The sequence below is a fragment of the Dermacentor silvarum genome, chromosome 4 (assembly GCF_013339745.2).
Source record: "Dermacentor silvarum isolate Dsil-2018 chromosome 4, BIME_Dsil_1.4, whole genome shotgun sequence".
Taxonomy (NCBI): Eukaryota; Metazoa; Arthropoda; class Arachnida; order Ixodida; family Ixodidae; genus Dermacentor; species Dermacentor silvarum.
Window position 1 is genome coordinate 161,884,397 of NC_051157.2, and position 17,676 is coordinate 161,902,072.

The 17,676-nt window shown below is 50.0% G+C and overlaps 1 pseudogene; it reads left to right on the forward strand.

The window, feature by feature from the left end:
• The first annotated feature begins 1,096 nt into the window (after nt 1-1,096).
• On the forward strand, nt 1,097-2,119 carry LOC119449010 (uncharacterized; annotated as a pseudogene).
• The last annotated feature ends 15,557 nt before the right edge of the window (nt 2,120-17,676 follow it).

Here is a 17,676-nt window from a genome sequence, read left to right on the forward strand (position 1 = left end):
CCTACATCTGAGGGTTGGGTTTTGCCCTGAAATTTTTGGTTTCACCAGTGAACGAGCAGCGCCTTTTCCAAGGCGAGACAGGGCTTGCACTATAATTTTGGATGAGATGCATGTCGCAAAGGAGCTGTTATATAACCCAGTGTCCGACAGATCTGAAGGCCTTGAAGAGAACAGTGCAGTACAAGGGTTCAAATCTCGCAGACAAGGCCGTTGTGTTAATGTCTAAAGGAATATGCACACCGGGGAAGCAGTCTCTTGGCTATTTCTTTGCAGATAAGGCTGCACCTGCGACTGTTCTGCATTACCTTCGTTTGAAATGCCACAAAATGTTGGTTGGAGCTGGATTGCAGCCTGTGGTTTGTGATCAGGGGAACCAAAATGTTTCTTTGTGTTCAAACCTTGTAACACCTCAAAAGCCGTACTTAAGTGTCAGTGGTGAACGTGAACCACTTTTATTTATTTTTGATCCACCTCATTTGCTCAAGTGTTTACGTAATATGTTGTTCAAATTGCAATCGGTCGCGCAACGCTTGAAACAGCGAAGGTGGGCGATCGTAGCCCAGCATTTTCCCGAAGTACGCGCGAACTTTTCATCTTATTACTCATGATGATGATAATTTCTTTTCGCGCGTCTCGGACTTACGGCCGTCACTGCGCGTTGCATAGTGCAGCTTGCAAAACCGACACCGCCTTCCAGTGCCGACACCGCGCTCCAGGAGACCCGCTCCGTGAATGCGTCTCTCTCTCGCTTTCATAGCGCGCAAAAGCTCTTCACCTCGCAGAGCACGAGCGTACGAAAGCGCCAAATGTGGACGAAGACGACGACGCTTCAATGCAATTATATGAATTGCATAAATGCTTGCTGTGCAATCGTGGCTGTATAGCCTAGCGGTTACGACGCTCGCTTGGGACCGAGGGTACGTGGGCTCGAATGCCGCCTCGCCAAGAATGTTTCTTTTCTTTCTTGGTATTTTCTTGCTACGCACCGCAAATTACGGCTGACCTTTAAACAGCTTCGCTCTTAGTACGACTTGAGGGTAGGCAGTGACAGAATTAAACCTCTTACATACGACAGGCTTATGATAGGGATTGAGAAATGCAAATTCGGTCCATTCCCAAGCTGAGTGCCCGGCACTTTGACTTTTGCTTCCAAGATGTCGGTGAAACTCGCAGCAAAATGATTCAGCAGACATTGCGCTGCTACATTGTGCACGCACGTAACATTGCAGCAATTGCCAGCAGAGGCTCTCCCCACGGCCAGTTATTGAGAGGATCCACAGGCTCTTCGATAGTCTAAATATTTCACAGAAGTGGGGAAAGTCTCCGTATGCATCTGCAATGTATGCAGGATCTGTGCAGACACCTGAACCAGGATGCGCTTGAAAACACCTTTGGAATAGTTAGGTCAAAATCTGGAACCAAGAGCAACTCGTCTTGCCGGCAGTTTCAGGCGGCATTTAGACATCTTTTAGTTAGCAACCTTTTCAAACTGTCGGAAAGCGGCAACTGTGCTGAAGACATGTCTAGTCTTCTGGCCATTCTCCCAGCTTGTTTTTCTAAATTTTCTCCTTCTCTCCGTACACTTACCACATCTTCGCCAGTTGCAGTAGAAGTTCTGCCTTATGATTATCCATCTCCAATGGTGGAGAACAGCATTGTCTATGTTAAGGTCTGGCTTGCGTATAAGTTTATGAATGGCCACTGGTGTGCTACAGGGTCGCATAAGTGTGAGTTGAGGCAAGAGAACGCAGCCTTTACCGATAAAAGCCAAGTTCTTTTGTATTTTAGCGTGAAAAAAAAACCTGGAGAAGGTGACTTTGGGAGCCTGTCAGTTCCTGCACCCTCCTTTGTAGCATTCATCAAGGCTTGCTAGCAGCTTTTTGTCGCATCTGCCTCCGACATTCTGGGAAAAGAACATGTAGGGCATGATCTGTGCTTGTTGCTGCATGCCAAGGTAGAAAAATCGTTAACTGAGTGTGGTGATGATGTTTATGATGGTTTGCTTGCCCTGTTCGTCAGGGTGAGTCTGCATTGGCTTGCGCGCAGAAAAAACCTTGAACTCAACAGTGAAAGCACTAAACGGAAAGCTACGAAGCCGGCACTGAGGCTACGCACTTGAAAAGGATGCAAGGCAATCTGCTGCTGATTGTTTTGTGAAGTTGCAAGCTATTTACCAGTGTGTGCAACAGATCTGTTTAAGCTGGTTTAAGGGATGCAAATGCTTTTCTGGTTCACAACCTGGCTATATTTTATTTGATGTTTTTATTGTGTATTTTGCTTTGCTAGGACGTGACATGGTTGCTCACAGGGGCAATGGTTTAACAATGCGGCATTTTTCATCCTTCATTCCGTTATGTCACTCTATTACGGTACTTTTATGCAATGTACAGCCTTTCTAAGTGTCCCTTATGTACTTGTGCACTATTGTCGTATAAAAATCCATTCCTATAAATCGAATGCCTCTCAAAGGAGACACTCCTGGCAATGAATTCAACTGGTTTCCGTGATGTTGGGGTCAATCTTTGCATCTTCCTTCCCCCGGCGGTTTCGTGCTGACAGGTATAACTAAATCAACCGCGTCTTCATAATTACCACTCAATACCATTGGCTGCAAAGCTAACTTTAAACTGGCTTGCTGCGTCTCCTTCGAGTTTTTAGCTGGATCATTTGCAGCACAACGAGATGACAGAAAAAAACATAGAACAGCGCTTGAGCTTTATCTGGTTATATTGTAACGTACAGTACGGTGACATATGCTTTACTGCCGTGTGAATAACCTTGCATATCACTGTAAGCTGTACTTCGTGTATGCTTTAGTTGGATTAGAATGGCTTCAAAATACTCTGGTTGCCGACCAGAAGCAGAACTGGAGGTTGTACGCAGGCTCAGTGTATGGGGTTGTGGGAAGACGTGATGGCGTTTGGTTGACCACATTTATTTATGCACATCACAGACGCTGTTGCTCTTGGCGTCGTTCTTGGCGTCTTGTAGCGTTCTACTCTCGCGCTCAGCTCGCACGTGCGGAGCAGCCGAGGGGCAACATCGTCGTCGTCGAGACGCTGACGCAGAGGCTGATGGTTCGCCATAGCCCCCCCCCCCCCCCCCCCCTCTAGCGAGGTAGCCAGTGGGCGAAGCAGCAATCTCCATGAGCAGCTGGTAGGCTCTGTTGTTGCGAAGCGCGTTCGTCTGGTGTTTGTGGATGGCCTCTCGTCTTCAGGAACGGCATCGGTGTCGAGGAAGGCCGGCTTTATGCGGTCAACGGAGACACTGTCTTCGCGTCCATTAAAAAGCAGGACGAAATGCTTCGGGCAACGCTTGACGACTTTAAAGGGCCCGTCGTAAGGCGGCTGCAGTGGTGGTCTGACTGCATCACGCCGTACGAATACGTGTGTACAATCGTGGAGAGCACCACTGGTGAAAGATGGGCGTGAGTGTTGACGCGGCAGAATAGGAGACACGTCTCTCATGGCATTCCCGAGGCGGCTAGCATAATACGCAACATCCAGTGGTGGTATAGGTGACGCCTCGTAAACTGGCCAGGAAGCCTTAATATCGTGAAAAAAACGAGCTCAGCTGAGGAGCAGGACGCGTCCGTACGTATCGTGCTGCGAAGGGCGAGGAGGACGAGTGGTAGTCGCTCCGTCCAGGGTATCAGTGATCGTCAGGCCATGAGCGAGGCTTTGAGTTGGCGATGAAATCGCTCAACCATGCCGTTCGACATCGGTTGGTAGGCCGTCGTCTTGATGTGGTTGACACGAAGCATCCGGGACAAAGTGCGGAAGAGCGCGGAGTCAAATTGACGACCTCTATCTGTTGTGATGGTCTTGGGAACTCCGTAACGGCTTATCCACACAGTGATGTGTCCGCGGGCAACTGACTCTGCCGTGATGTGGGTGAGCGGTAGTGCCTCAGGCCACCGCGCGCACCGATCAACGCACGTTAGCACATACCGGCTGTTGTTCGATCAGGGCAAAGCGCGTACGAGGTCCAGGTGCACGTGACAACCGCTAGTCAGGAGGCCTAAAGGTACCCAGTGGGCTCACTGTGTTGCGCAGGACTTTGGTTTGCTGGCATTTGAGGCAAGCGCGTGTCCAGCGGCGGACGTCGATGTTCATTCGTGGCCATAGATATCGCTCTGTGACGAGGCGTTGAGTCGCACGTATGCCGGGGTGCGACAAGAAATGCAAGGCATTGAAGATGCTGCGGCGAAATGGCGCTGGAACATACGGGCGAGGACGTCCGGTAGAGGTGTCACAAATGAGTGAAATAGAAGTTGGACACCTGGAAGTTGGACATCTTGGAACTTGAGGGAGTTCTCTCGTAGTCGTAGAACTTGAACGTCACTGTCCTCGCGTTGTGCAGTAGCCATGGCTGCAAAATCGACTGGAGGGCGCTCATCCACCGTTGCGTTGATTTCTATTCGGGATAGTGCGTCAGCAACAGGATTGCCTTTGCCACTGATGTGTCCCCGTGAACGAGCGGAGAGGCACGGCCTCTCTGTTCCGACATGGGACTAGCCAACGGCTAGCAGGCCCGCCTGCCTAGCTTCTCAGGACCTAAATAAAGTGTTTACTACTACTACTACTACTGATGTGTCCGATATCGCTGGTAAACTCTGATATATAGGCAAGTTTGCGGATCTCACGTGGATTGTGGGAAGAGTTGGTAGCGGTCGAAAGACACGTGAGCTGCTTGTGGTCGATGAGGATATGGAATTGCCGACCTTCCAGGAAGTGGCGAAAATTCTTGACAGCCAAATAGGCCGCCAGCAGTTCGCGACCGAATGTGCTGTAACGGCGCTCGGTCTGTGAGAGCTTCCGGGAGAAGAAAGCGATCGGCTGCCAAACTCCATCGACCAACTGCTGCTGGACTGCTGCAATGGCGACGTCCGAGGCATCCACGGTGAGTGACGTGCTGGCGTCGCACTTTGGGTGCGCGAGGAATGTTGCGTTGGCGAGCGCTTCCTTGATGAAACTGAAAGCTTCCTCGGCGTCGCCTGTCCACGAGATGCAAGCGTTCGGCTTCGTTTGACCGGACAGAAGTGCATGGAGCGGGTGCAACATAGCAGCGCAGTGGGGAATAAACCTCCGGTAATAGTTGTCAAGCCCGAGGAATTCACGCAGTTTCTTCGTAGTTGTTCGTCGTGGAAACTGTAATATAGCTTTCATGCACGCGGCTGGTGGAGTGATCCCACGGGAGTCCACGCGGTGCGCAAGGAAGTCCAGTGAAGTAACTTCGAACTCACTCTTCGGTCCGTTGACGACTAGTCCGTACTTGCGGAGCCACGTGAAAACCTGACGCAGGTGAAGTTCGTGATCCGCTTCTGAGGTGCTGAAGACGAGGATGTCGTCGATGTACGCGAAGCAGCACCTCAAACAACGAAGAACCGTTGAAAGGTTTGTGTGGCGTTTCGCAGACGAAACGGCATACGTATGTATTCAAACATGTCAAAAAGTGGTATTATGGCAGTCTTCGGTACGTCGGAAGGCTCGACAGGTATTTGGTGGTATGCCTTCACTAAGTCGATCTTGCTGAATACGGTGCAACCGTGCAGCAATGCCGTGAAGTCCTGGATGTGTGGTATCGGGTAGCGGTCCGGTACCGTCACTTTGTTGAGGGCACGATAGTCACCGCACGGTCTCCATTCACCTGATGACTTGGGTCCATGTGTAGCGGTGATGACCAGGTACCAGAAGAGGGGCGGACGTATCTGAGCTCAATCATATGCTCGTAGTCTTGGCTTGCGATCTTGTAACGGTCAGGAGCGAGACGACGAGCACGTGCAAACATCGGCGCTCCTACTGTCACATTGTGGTGAGTGACATGGTGGTGTACCGGGTCTTCAAGAGATGGAGCACGGAAGAGATCGGAAAATTCTTCCAGAAGTGTAGACCACGGCGCAGAGACTTTGGCATGAGCTTGCACGATACGCAAAGGTGGTAAATTTGATGTCACGCCTTGAACTGTTAGGTGGGTCTCAGAATCCAGGAGACGGCTATGTCGTAGGTCTACTACAGGCTTAAAATGCCAAAGAAAATCTGCACCGATGATTGGTACACGCACGTCAGCGACTAAGAAAACCCATCGAAACGTGCGTCTCAAGCCAATGTCAAGCCTAACGGAGCTGTGTCCGAAGGTCCTTATGGTTGAACCATTGACAGCAGCGACAGGCGGCGTGGTCTGACGTCGTCGGCGGTACTCCAGCGTAGGAGGAACGACACACACTTCGGCACCTGTGTCGATGAGGTACCGGACTTTCATGACGCGATCAGTGACGTGGAATAGGCGGCTGTATGGCGGGCGTCGAACAGTGGCCGCCGTCAGTGCGTGGCCCGTGCGTTTCCCGCAAACTGGCATGGCTGATTGCACTGACGACCACGTGCTCCGTTTCGGCGGTGGTACCAGCAGACGCTGCGAGGCAGACTTGTTGATCTGTCGCGGCTTTGGCGTCGCTGTCGTGACGCACTGCCTCGGTGGCCTGCTTTGAGCGAGCTGAGTTCAACGGCCAGCTGGTCCACTTTGCGGTTGAGCTCCTCGTTAGCTTGAAGGAGACGGTCCAATCCGTCGTCGCGGACGGGCGCAAAGAGGGAAGAGTCACGTTGTCTCTCGATTCCAGATATGGCTGGGGTACCGACATCCATAAATTTGTTGGCCATTTGTGCCAGTGAGTCGAGGGTTTCTGTGGAGGACACGCTCAAGATCATCCGCACCTGCTGTAGCAGTCACTGTAGGAAGAGCTCCCGTAGAATGGATGCGTCTAATGCAGCAGACTGGTCCCCAAGCAGATGCCGCACGCGACGCAGAAGCTCCGTGGGCTTTCGGTCACCGAGATCCTCCGCGGTGAGTAGCTGCTGCAGCCTACGCTCTTCCGACTCGGTTGTCCGTCGTATAAGCTCTGTTTTAAGAGTGTCCTAGGGTGTGTCAGGAGGCGGAGAGTGCAGAATGTCCATTACGATGGCGATGACAGCATGTGGTAAAGCACCGATGATGTAGTCATACCTTACTGTCTGCGATGTTACTCGATGTCGTCGGAAGAGAGGCTCGACCCTCAGAAAACAGGGTTCTGAGTCCGACTGCCAAAACTCCGGTAGCTTGAGAGTAGCGACGACAGGCTCGGGTACCATGGGATTCGGTGTGACGTCGCTGTTGGGCATGGTGCCCATGATCAGCCGGAATGTACGAGGCTGAAGGTGTTTACCGTGGACACTCGGTGCGTTGGCGAAGGAACGAGCCGGTGGCCCGTTGGCGTCGGAAGTCCAGGGTCACCACTTGTGGGAAGACGTGATGGCGTTTGCTTGCCTACATTTATTTATGCACATCACAGACGGTGTTGCTCTTGCCGTCATTCTTGGCGTCTTGTCGCGTTCTACTCTCGCGCTCAGCTCGCACGTGCGGAGTAGCCGAGGGGCAACATCGTCGTCGTCGAGACGCTGACACAGACGCTGATGGTTCGCCATAGGGTAATGCTAATGCGTTGAGCGTGTTTGTTGATGCTACAATTGCCTTTAGCATTGTCTTGCAGGTGTAAACATAGCTGCTATATTTCAGATGAAGAAATGAAATGTGAAGAGTAATCCCAGTGCATTATGCTCCATGCGTATCTTGAAGCACCTACTTATTTCATGTAATCTTTGCCTCAATTGAAGCTGTCGTAGCATTGTTTTCTGTATATATAAATTTCCTACCTTGCAATGTTTGTTGCATTTCAGGGCTTTCTCCTATCTGCGCTGAGACCATTGGGATGATTAGCCAGCTTAAACAGTGCGACTGTTTGTGCTGCCTGTGACACGCAATTTCTGGTGTGCTTTATCACTGTTTTTTTTTTCAATGTACTAAAGCAATGCCTCCTAAAAGAACTATGCCTGGTACGTCGCTTGCTTTGCCATTGCAGGTACGCTGCCGCGCGTTGCGAGCGGGCGCCGCGTGTTGGCGCTAGCGACTGTGCTGCCGGAGTTGAGTGTACTAGAAGTACACTGTACCGGAGTGACGCTGTCGGCAACGCTGTGTCGGCGCAGCTGACTGCGCTACAGTGGCTAGAACTACGCGTTGTGCAGGTGGTTGCTTGCGCGCTCGTGGCGTGCATTGGAGGTACGGCGTAGAGCGCGCGCCTGCTGCGTGACAAAATTTTTCTTCGAAGGAAGACCAGCTCTGGGCCGTCCGGCAGAAGATGCCGGCCGAGTCCAAGTCCTAGCTTTTTTATAAGCGTTCGGCCATCTTTCGACAATGCCATGTAACGAGTTTTGAAGTTTTGAGCATTACAGGCACTTGGCGAATTTTCGAAAAAGAGTTAAAATTTTGTCAGGATTCGTAAAATCCCGGTAAAGAAAAAATGCATGGCGGAATCGTGGTAAAAAAAAACACCGCATATCCACGGGGTGAATGATGATGAGTGGGCGAAGCTCCGGAGGGAATCATCGGTAAACCGTGAATCTTCCGTGTAATTCGCCCAGTCTCGCCGCACTAAATCGAACGATTGACTTCCACCAATGACACGCGCCATATGTGACGTCATTCCTATTTTATAACAGCGCCCTTCATTATAATTGCACCATCTCCCGCTTAAGGGGACGCTAGCACAAACGCGTTAGAAACGTGCAGTACTCTAAGGGGAAGAGGCCACAGCGTCTTACGCAGCCGTTTACACATGCCGGAACGTGCACCGCGTTTGCCGACGCCATCAGCGTTTATGAATACGGGGGTAAGGCGGAGAGACCACAGCGTCTTACACCAGCTTCTTGCACGGGCCGTAACGCGCTAGCACAAACGCGTTAGAAACGCGCAGTCTTTCGTTAATGTTGGGTATTTATTGCCATCTAGGTGCGTCTGTCCATGTGCGCTTCGTGGCGTAGTGGTTAGCGCCACGCGTTCAGAAGCGAGGGGTCCCTGGTTCGATTCCGCTACGGCCACAACTCTCGGAATTTTTTTTTTCTCATAAAAGTAGACGTGGCTACCTACTACGACGACTACTACTACAGAGGAGGGACAGACCCACACCCTAAGGAGCTTCGCCCCTAAAAAATTCCGAGAGTTGTGGCCGTAGCGGAATCGAACCAGGGACCCCTCGCTTCTGAACGCGTGGCGCTAACCACTACGCCACGAAGCGCACATGGACAGACGCACCTAGATGGCAATAAATACCCAACATTAACGAAAGACTGCGCGTTTCTAACGCGTTTGTGCTAGCGCGTTACGGCCCGTGCAAGAAGCTGGTGTAAGACGCTGTGGTCTCTCCGCCTTACCCCCGTATTCATAAACGCTGATGGCGTCGGCAAACGCGGTGCACGTTCCGGCATGTGTAAACGGCTGCGTAAGACGCTGTGGCCTCTTCCCCTTAGAGTACTGCACGTTTCTAACGCGTTTGTGCTAGCGTCCCCTTAAGCGGGAGATGGTGCAATTATAATGAAGGGCGCTGTTATAAAATAGGAATGACGTCACATATGGCGCGTGTCATTGGTGGAAGTCAATCGTTCGATTTAGTGCGGCGAGACTGGGCGAATTACACGGAAGATTCACGGTTTACCGATGATTCCCTCCGGAGCTTCGCCCACTCATCATCATTCACCCCGTGGATATGCGGTGTTTTTTTTTTCTCATAAAAGTAGACGTGGCTACCTACTACGACGACTACTACTACAGAGGAGGGACAGACCCACACCCTAAGGAGCTTCGCCCCTAAAAAGTGCGTGGCGATGAGAGCTACGCTCAAAATTTAACTCGTCTTTAACTGGTGTACAGCGTCGCGTCGCTAGCGCATTGGAGATGCGTTTGAAGAACGCTGGCATTCTTTCTGCCGACGGTCAACCGTGCATGCTGTGTTCGCCGCTGCCGAATAGTTTCGCCAGAAGCTCGCTTATGGGCACAAGTTCGTCCAAATAAATGCTACTGTTTTCCCAAGTCACCTCCTCTCATTGCCTACTGACAAAGACCATCACTTCAACGCGACAATATGTAGCATTAATGTCGTCTAGTGAAGCAAAGGTCCTTGCAGGCAAGGGCGGGCGTGCGTCGTCTGCTCGAGTTACCATGGCACGGCGACGCGCCGCCGCCGCCGCAGGTGTGTCGCAAGCGTTCGCCGCCAGAGGCTCTAGGGGTTGTACCGAGTGGAGAGGAGGAAAACGGCAAGGGTAGGGCGCCGCTTCTCCGGCTCACGTCCCTTGGCGCTGAGCCGTGCTCCCTCAAGGGCTGCAGAAGATAGCGCCAACCTTTCCCTTTCCCTCAAGAACCACTTATCATCACGTCCCAGGTTCTATCCCTTCTTTCGCTCCCACTTACCCCTCCCCGTTGGCGCTGAGCCGTGCTCCCTCAAGGGCTGCAGAAGATAACGCCAACCTTTCCCTTTCCCTCAAGAACCACTTATCATCACGTCCCAGGCATAGTTTTTTTTTAGGAGGCATTGACTAAACCATGAAAATTAAAACGGTACTTGCCGTACACTGTAACGCGAACTCTGCACTTGAGCTAGTGCTTTGTGGATCGTTCCTTGCTCTACTCAGAGACAAAGTACTTGCACCTGTATTTGCGCTACGAATTCTGTATGCTTAGCCTGTGTCTAGAAATGATGCTGCCTTGCTATGCTGCGTTTTTTGCCACTCACTTTCATTGGGTTCACAATAAACGCATATAAACGCATAAACAAGGACATAACTAGCAGTAACTCGAGCACATTTGACTGGCAAATGTTGGCGCGCGCTGAAAGGCAGCAACCTTCAATACGGGCTCGAAAATGCGCATTCTATAAAACGTTTACGGTCAAAGCATACGTTTACGGCCTAAAAGTTTACGGCCAAAGCATACGTAAGCGTGACGTCATTCAACATCACCCATACGTAAGCATGCTTCCTAGCATCCATAGGCGCTGGGGTGCTCATGAGCCACAATTCTTTGGTCCGATGGGCGTCTATGGAGCCTTCGCTTCAGTGTACATCTGCCTTGGTAGCTGTCACAGACAGATTTACGCTAATTCAGCGCTTTGCTTCCATAAAGACGACGCGCGCTACACTGGCTACTCGTAGCCATCGTCGCCGCACAGCCCGTCTTGCGTGGCACTACGTTTTCTTACCCCACTGCCGTTCCGCCAACGACGAGAGCGGCCTTTCGTCGCGGAGAAATCGTGCAACCACTGTCAGCGGCGACATCGCCCAAGCAAGCCTCACATCGAGCCTATCATACCCGCGCGCCATTGCCCCTTGCAGGAGCAGTGATACCCGTGATACCCGTCGAACACGCTGGTACCGCGGACTGACCTCAGTAGCTGACGTCACGGACGTCGCAGACGAGCGTAGCCCTCCCCCTCGGAAGTGTAGATGAGATCGCCCACGCGGCGGCAACTCAGCGCATGCGCAAGCCGTCTCCCTCCGCTCCCACTGCTCTTATTACCTGAAGTGTACCTGAAGCTTTCTTTCATCTCCCGCTGCGCTCCGCGTTCGCTTTGATCTTTAGCAGGGCCGCGATTTTGTACCGAGGCATTATGACTTATTCTACTCTAGTCTTATCATCCACCACTCACGGACGGCGGATCCCGTTGACAACGCGAGCGGACCGTCGCTCCGACCACTGACAAAGCACGATCAGCGCGAAAAGGCATTATTACTTTAAAGGCATGGCTACGAAATACCGGCTCTGTGCTCGTTTAAAATCCCTAGATATTTTTTGCTTTCTTGAAGTAGCGACAAGCTTTGAAGTACCGTCGACGAATATCATTGGGCGGCGATAATTCCGGCAGCCATGTTCTTCCTAACGCTGTTCACCTGCATTCATTTGCACGCGGCTGCGAGCAGCGTAGATATCAGTGGCCGTTGACGGGCGCACGCAATCTACGAAGATAATGATGGCCGAGGGAGTAGATGTCGCTACTTAAAAAAAGAGCAGGAAAGCAAGGGACTTTATGCTCGTTCGATCGGTTAAAGCCCGACCCACATGGAACCATTTTCTTGCGAAAACTGGCGCATGACCGCGCGCGGCGTCCGCCAGGCGGCCGGAGGCTGTTCGCCGTCGATAAAGGTGGGCTAGATATGTTCGCAGGCGGTCAACCGCTCGCCAGAAGCAGCAAATGAAGGCTGTCAGTGCGGACCAATCAGGGCGCGGTCGCATCCGACTTCCTGTCGCCGCATTTGAATCGGCTAGTCAGCCAAAAAGCCTGGAGAGAACATGGTGACAAAAGCTGCTCGCATCACGTACAATGATCGACTGATAACAGCCGTCCAGGCGTTACCAATGTGGTTCAGTTGCAGAATAATGATTCAGTTGCAGGTACAAAACTCTTTTTTCACTACATTTTACTGGGAATGGTATCACGCTGTTTCTAGCAACACTGAAATCGTGGCGGTGGCGGCAGCCGCCTGTTTTTCGCCGCATATCGGTGCACCACGATGGCGCTCCGCCGCGCTGGTGCGGCAGGCACGAAGTTCGCCGTGAAAGGTGAGTCCATGTGGACCGAGCTTAATAGCTACGCGAGGCACGCCGACGCTCAGCGCAGGAACAGGCGCCTGAGAGCTGCGCTCTAAAACATACGACTATGCGAACACGCAGGGGAAGTGCAACGTTTTACAGCGCTGTCTACGGCTAGAATCTGGGAAAAAAATGTGTCCGAGAGGTGGAGAAAAAAAAAAAAAACTGTCAGCCCTTCCACTGGGGAGGATATGGAAGACCAGCAAAGCGGTACTATGGTGGGATATATGTATTTCCGAATATGAATACTAAGATGAGATTGGTTATTTGAACTATTAAAGAATGAGAATTACGTATATATAATCCGGTGATTTTCATTTATTTAGTGATCACAGAGACCATGGCCTTATGGTCGCTAAGGTGCACCGCCATATGGTGTACGGCAAAGGTTGGCACGTTCTTCATAAAGATGTCACCAACGCCACGCGCGTTCGGTGCGAACGCGGTAAAAACGCCGCCGCCGTCGACAACAGTTGTGCGCGTTGATTGGGTGACCGCACACAACCGCTGTCAAAACGCTGGCGTCAGAGGCAGCCAATGAGGTTAAACCTCCTGGGAGGCAGCACAGGCGGCGGAGGCTGGCAGCGCTGCGCGCATGCGCCGCAGTGGGAGAGCGGGCACGCACACGCACAGTCTAGGCTGCCTCGACTCCATACTCGCCCACCGATCCCCTTCCACTCGGAAGTCGCGTTTCCTCTCCACCGTGCGTTTGCTCCCCGTGAAAGCGCGCGTTCCTCGCCCTCGCGCACTTTCACTCGCACATACAGCATACGGCCAATGAGTTTTTTTCTATTGCCGGTGCGAACGATCGAAAGGTGAGCCCTTAACCTCTTATGTGGGCCGATTCTGATGATAGTGCTGAACGAAGCTGAATGGCACATACCCCTGTGGGCCACTCTTGTGTCTCTCCGAAATGTGGACCGACGTTCTGGAGCAAATGAATGGACACATCGGATTGACATGCAACAAGAGCGTCGTGTCCCAGGCGGGTGGAGTCGCCATCTATGCAAAGACCGTCTAGTCGCATGAGTGCCGCCCCGTACGATATGCCAGTCGTAAATGATGCCGCCGTCTCGGATTGTGCGGGTGTTTTGCCGTTAGCCTAGAAGTTGGTACAGTAGTTGCTGTGGTATGCATCCAAAGGCCTGTTTACCGGGGCGGGGGGGGGGGGGGTAACGGGGGCACCCCCCCCCTCCCCACACACACACTTTTGAAAGCAGGCACTTTCGGCTGCACGCTACAAAGTCCAACAAAAGGTACCGTTGAAGCTAAATTTTCGTTCTTGATAGAGTTGACACGTTAGTAATGCTTTGCTTTACTACGTATCCTCTGCTTGGGCTGCGAGGATTATCTTTTGTGCCTCCTCGGTACACGCTGTAGTGGACGACGTACGGGAATTGCCGTACACGCTCGCGTTGCGGAGAAGGCCTGGCACTGGGCAGTTTCCACCCTAACAAAGTTCCACTTGCGCTACTTGCATCATACCGAGTTTTTGGAGACCGCTGTATCTGTATTTAATAACACGACCAGCTTGCTATCTTTAACGTGCGTGGGAGGGGGACGCCAAGATGACGTATTGTAAACAGCCGCGCCCAAGGGTTGTGATGCCTTATGGCAGGAAATCATTGGATTATCAAATGTTGTAAGTAACTGAGACTACATAGCGTTGCAGTCTCAGTATTTGATCATCGTCAATAATCTCATGAAACCTTTTACAGGTGTAATCGTTGGATTTCATTGTGTAATCATGACTTTTATAGTAGATGTGTTCGGGAAAATTACCTTGGTCGAACATGCAGAGCCGTTTCAATACCAAGTGTATAATTTGTCACTTTGTCTGTTTTATTTTCAGGCTGTTTCTAAATAAGAGTTAGACAAGCACTTATTTTCTAGCAGGAGCGAGAACAGCAGATATTTCTTATTTTTAACAAATGGGGGCCACTTTTTGCTGGCGTGTAACGAAAACTTGAACGGTGTGGGCTGCGTATGTGGTCTGAATGCATTAACTAACACTCGCTTTATACCAATTTTTATTAGTTATACACGGCCATTAGTTGTTTTTCCCCGGTCTCAAAGGGAGTGTCGTAACCACAAGGCCATACAGCCACAGGTTTTTTTTCCGGTATCCTTGCTAAAGTATGGGGGGCACGGTGTTTATATTTCTTCAAAGTACGAAGCACTGTTTTGAGGGGCGAGCGATAAATAGTTATAATTTTCGCTCGCCCCTCAAAAAAAAAAAGGTTCATTAGGTTCATTACTGCCTTTATAGAAAGTTACTCATTCAAGCGTTCCAGCGTGTCATACTGCCGCTAATCAAAATATTTCCCTAGACTCTTAAAACAGCAGCACAAGATACGGACTGTCAATTCCTTGAAATTACTGAGAATTTTAAGTGCAATGCGTTGTAAAACTTTTATTTTCCTGTTTGAAATGCGCGTGTTTCAAATAATTATTAAACGTACTATTTTCCATGTGTTTTCGTGCGTCATACGGGATTCGTAGTTGGTGTCTCTGGTGTCTACGGTGAGCTAAACAAGGCAAGTTGTATATCTGGGCAACATTATGGGCATGGTATGAGTACTGTCTAGGCAATGTTCCAAATGGGTTGGTTAAATGCACTTTTTGAGCCCAATACGTATTCAAGTGGTCCATAGCGTTATTAGAGTGTGCTTTAAGAGCGGTGTAAACGTAGACTGCAGCGCTTGCATAATTACAACTACAACTAAGGTCAAATTTTGTGAACATAGGGGGAACAATACGGCAAATCTTTGTGCCATGCTAAATGCGTGTTGATCAAATACAGGTTCAAAAAAGTCGTAAGCAGATATTCGAATGTATCATATGCTGCACTTATTAGCTAGCTTTCCCAATGTCCCAAGAAGACTCTGCATTACAGAAATTTTATACTCTGATGGAATAGGCAGCATTTTAAGTACAATGAGTCTCGAAGTTTTAACGTTTCTGGCTCATTTATATCCGTTACGAATAATTATTGAACCCTCATTTCTCTCTTTTTACTTTTGTCAGGCGGGATATGTTAGGTTCATCTGGTCTCCTCACTGAACTAAAGGATGCAGCTTCTTTGTTTGGTGACTGTAAGGATCAGGTAATAGCTGATGTGTACGTAAAGTTCAAAATAGGTAGGCATTTAGGGCTTCGGCAATAAATTACGTGTGCAAGCGCTTTAGAGAGTTATGAGCGTGTCTAACGAGCAGGGCCGAATAGAGCCCGCTGCCGAGGTAGAACTGTAAATGTCACCGAGGCTAAATTTAGCGCACATTGCCGGTATCCAATGGAAACTCATTGCGTGAAGTTAAATGCGGTCACATCAAACACAGCATTTCTAAAAAAAATCGGCATGTCTCTGACTTCTGACGTGTGGAAATGAGAAGGTATTATGCCCTTTGTGGACCTTGGAACGTCTTGTATGTGCTCATTTTATACACTCATCAGGTGGTGCCACCCCTTCCCCATTCGCTGCGCCGCCACGTGCCCAATGACGCACGCCGTAGGCCACACGTTTCGTCAGCCACATGGCTGCGACGTGACGTGTGCAATCATGCATGCAGTAGGAACACCTTTAGTAACCTCCCGAGACCTGAACACAACTATGTGAAATAATCGCTCTCCAAGGTAGTTTTTATTGTCCGCTGTTATCGTATAAACTTGAAAAACTATTTCTTTATTTAAATACCACGGTTAGATGCCAAAACCGGCGTCTCTATATACGTGATCATCTCCTCATCTCCTCATGTTTGCTCTAGTATTTAAAAACTGCATTTCATTGCTTAAACGCAACGATGAAGATGGATCTACGTGTAGTACATTGTCATGTTGCTGGTGCGTCCGGTATTTTCACACATTCTCACTGATTTCGAAAGACACCTCATGTTTGCTTTCGGCCGTCTGGGATGACAGAGATGTCTAGGTTAATTTAGTGTCAAATTCCTCGAAAGCGGATGACATGAATATGAGTAAACCACATTTTTACAGTTACACGTGTACCATACCTTATACCCAGAATGAATACTTTCCGTAATCACTTGCGAGTGAATTTATAAAAAAATATAGAAGGCACTGTGCACTGTATTGCAAAAGGGGTCCTAGGAGGGTAAGCCAGAACCGTGGATACGCCGTGGTGTCGGGGAAGCGTGCTCGTATCGCAACCCGGAGACGCAGGTTCGATTTCCACCCAGGCCGAATTGTACTGTTTTTTTTTTCAAATTTAATTTCCTTCGTTTACAGGATCTGCTGTGAGAAATCGTGAGAAATGTGACGTCCTTTTGAGCATTTTGAACTGCCAAGCTCTGTAAGCCAGCCGTAATTTGTGGTGCGTAGCAAGACACTACCAAGGAAAAAAAGAAAAGAAATTTTCTTGCCGAGGCGGGATTCCAACCCCTGTACGCCCGGTCCCAAAGCAAGGGTCGCAACCACTAGGCTATAGAGCCACTTTTTCTTGGAACATGGTATAATTACAATGAATGAAATGTTGTATGTACAGGAACTATATTTACAATAATGTGAGCACCAGGTGAACATAAGTAATCACACATCAAGGTGCAGTCTATATAAAGAAAACGTCACACACAGCAACACCGTCCATCACAACAAAAACTTGAAAGGTGAAGTAAAACACCTAATCAAAAGTGGATACCAATCCAGCTGACATTCTTCTTGGTCATAAATGTCCTAGGCTATAGAGCCACGCTTGCAGAACATGCATTTATGCGAACCATATGATTGCATTCGAGCGTCGTCGTCATCGTCCACAGCTGGCACGTTCGTACGCTCGTACTCTGCGAGGTGAAGAGGTTTTGCGCACTATGAGAGCGAGAGAGAGACGCTTTGACGGAAGGGGTCTCCTGGAACGCGGTGTCAGTGTTGCAAGCTGCGCTATGCAAGGCGCAGTGACGGTCGTAAGTCCGAGACGCACGATAAGAAATGACCATCATCATGAGTACTAAGATAAAAAGTTCGCGCGCACTTCCCGAAAATGCTGGGCTACGATCGCCCAGCTTCGCTGTTTCAAGCGTTGCGCGGCCGAGTGAAAGATTGAGCGTTTTTTTTTTTTTGTCGTAACCAGTCGAACAGCTTTTCTGTGGGACAAAGAGAAATCGTAGTGAACTGATGTAGAACATCTGAACTAGAGGGCTAGGTCGGGTTATTCCTATATATATATATTGCAAGAACATTTACGCTGGAGCTTTAGGCAAAGCGCTCGCGTAGACT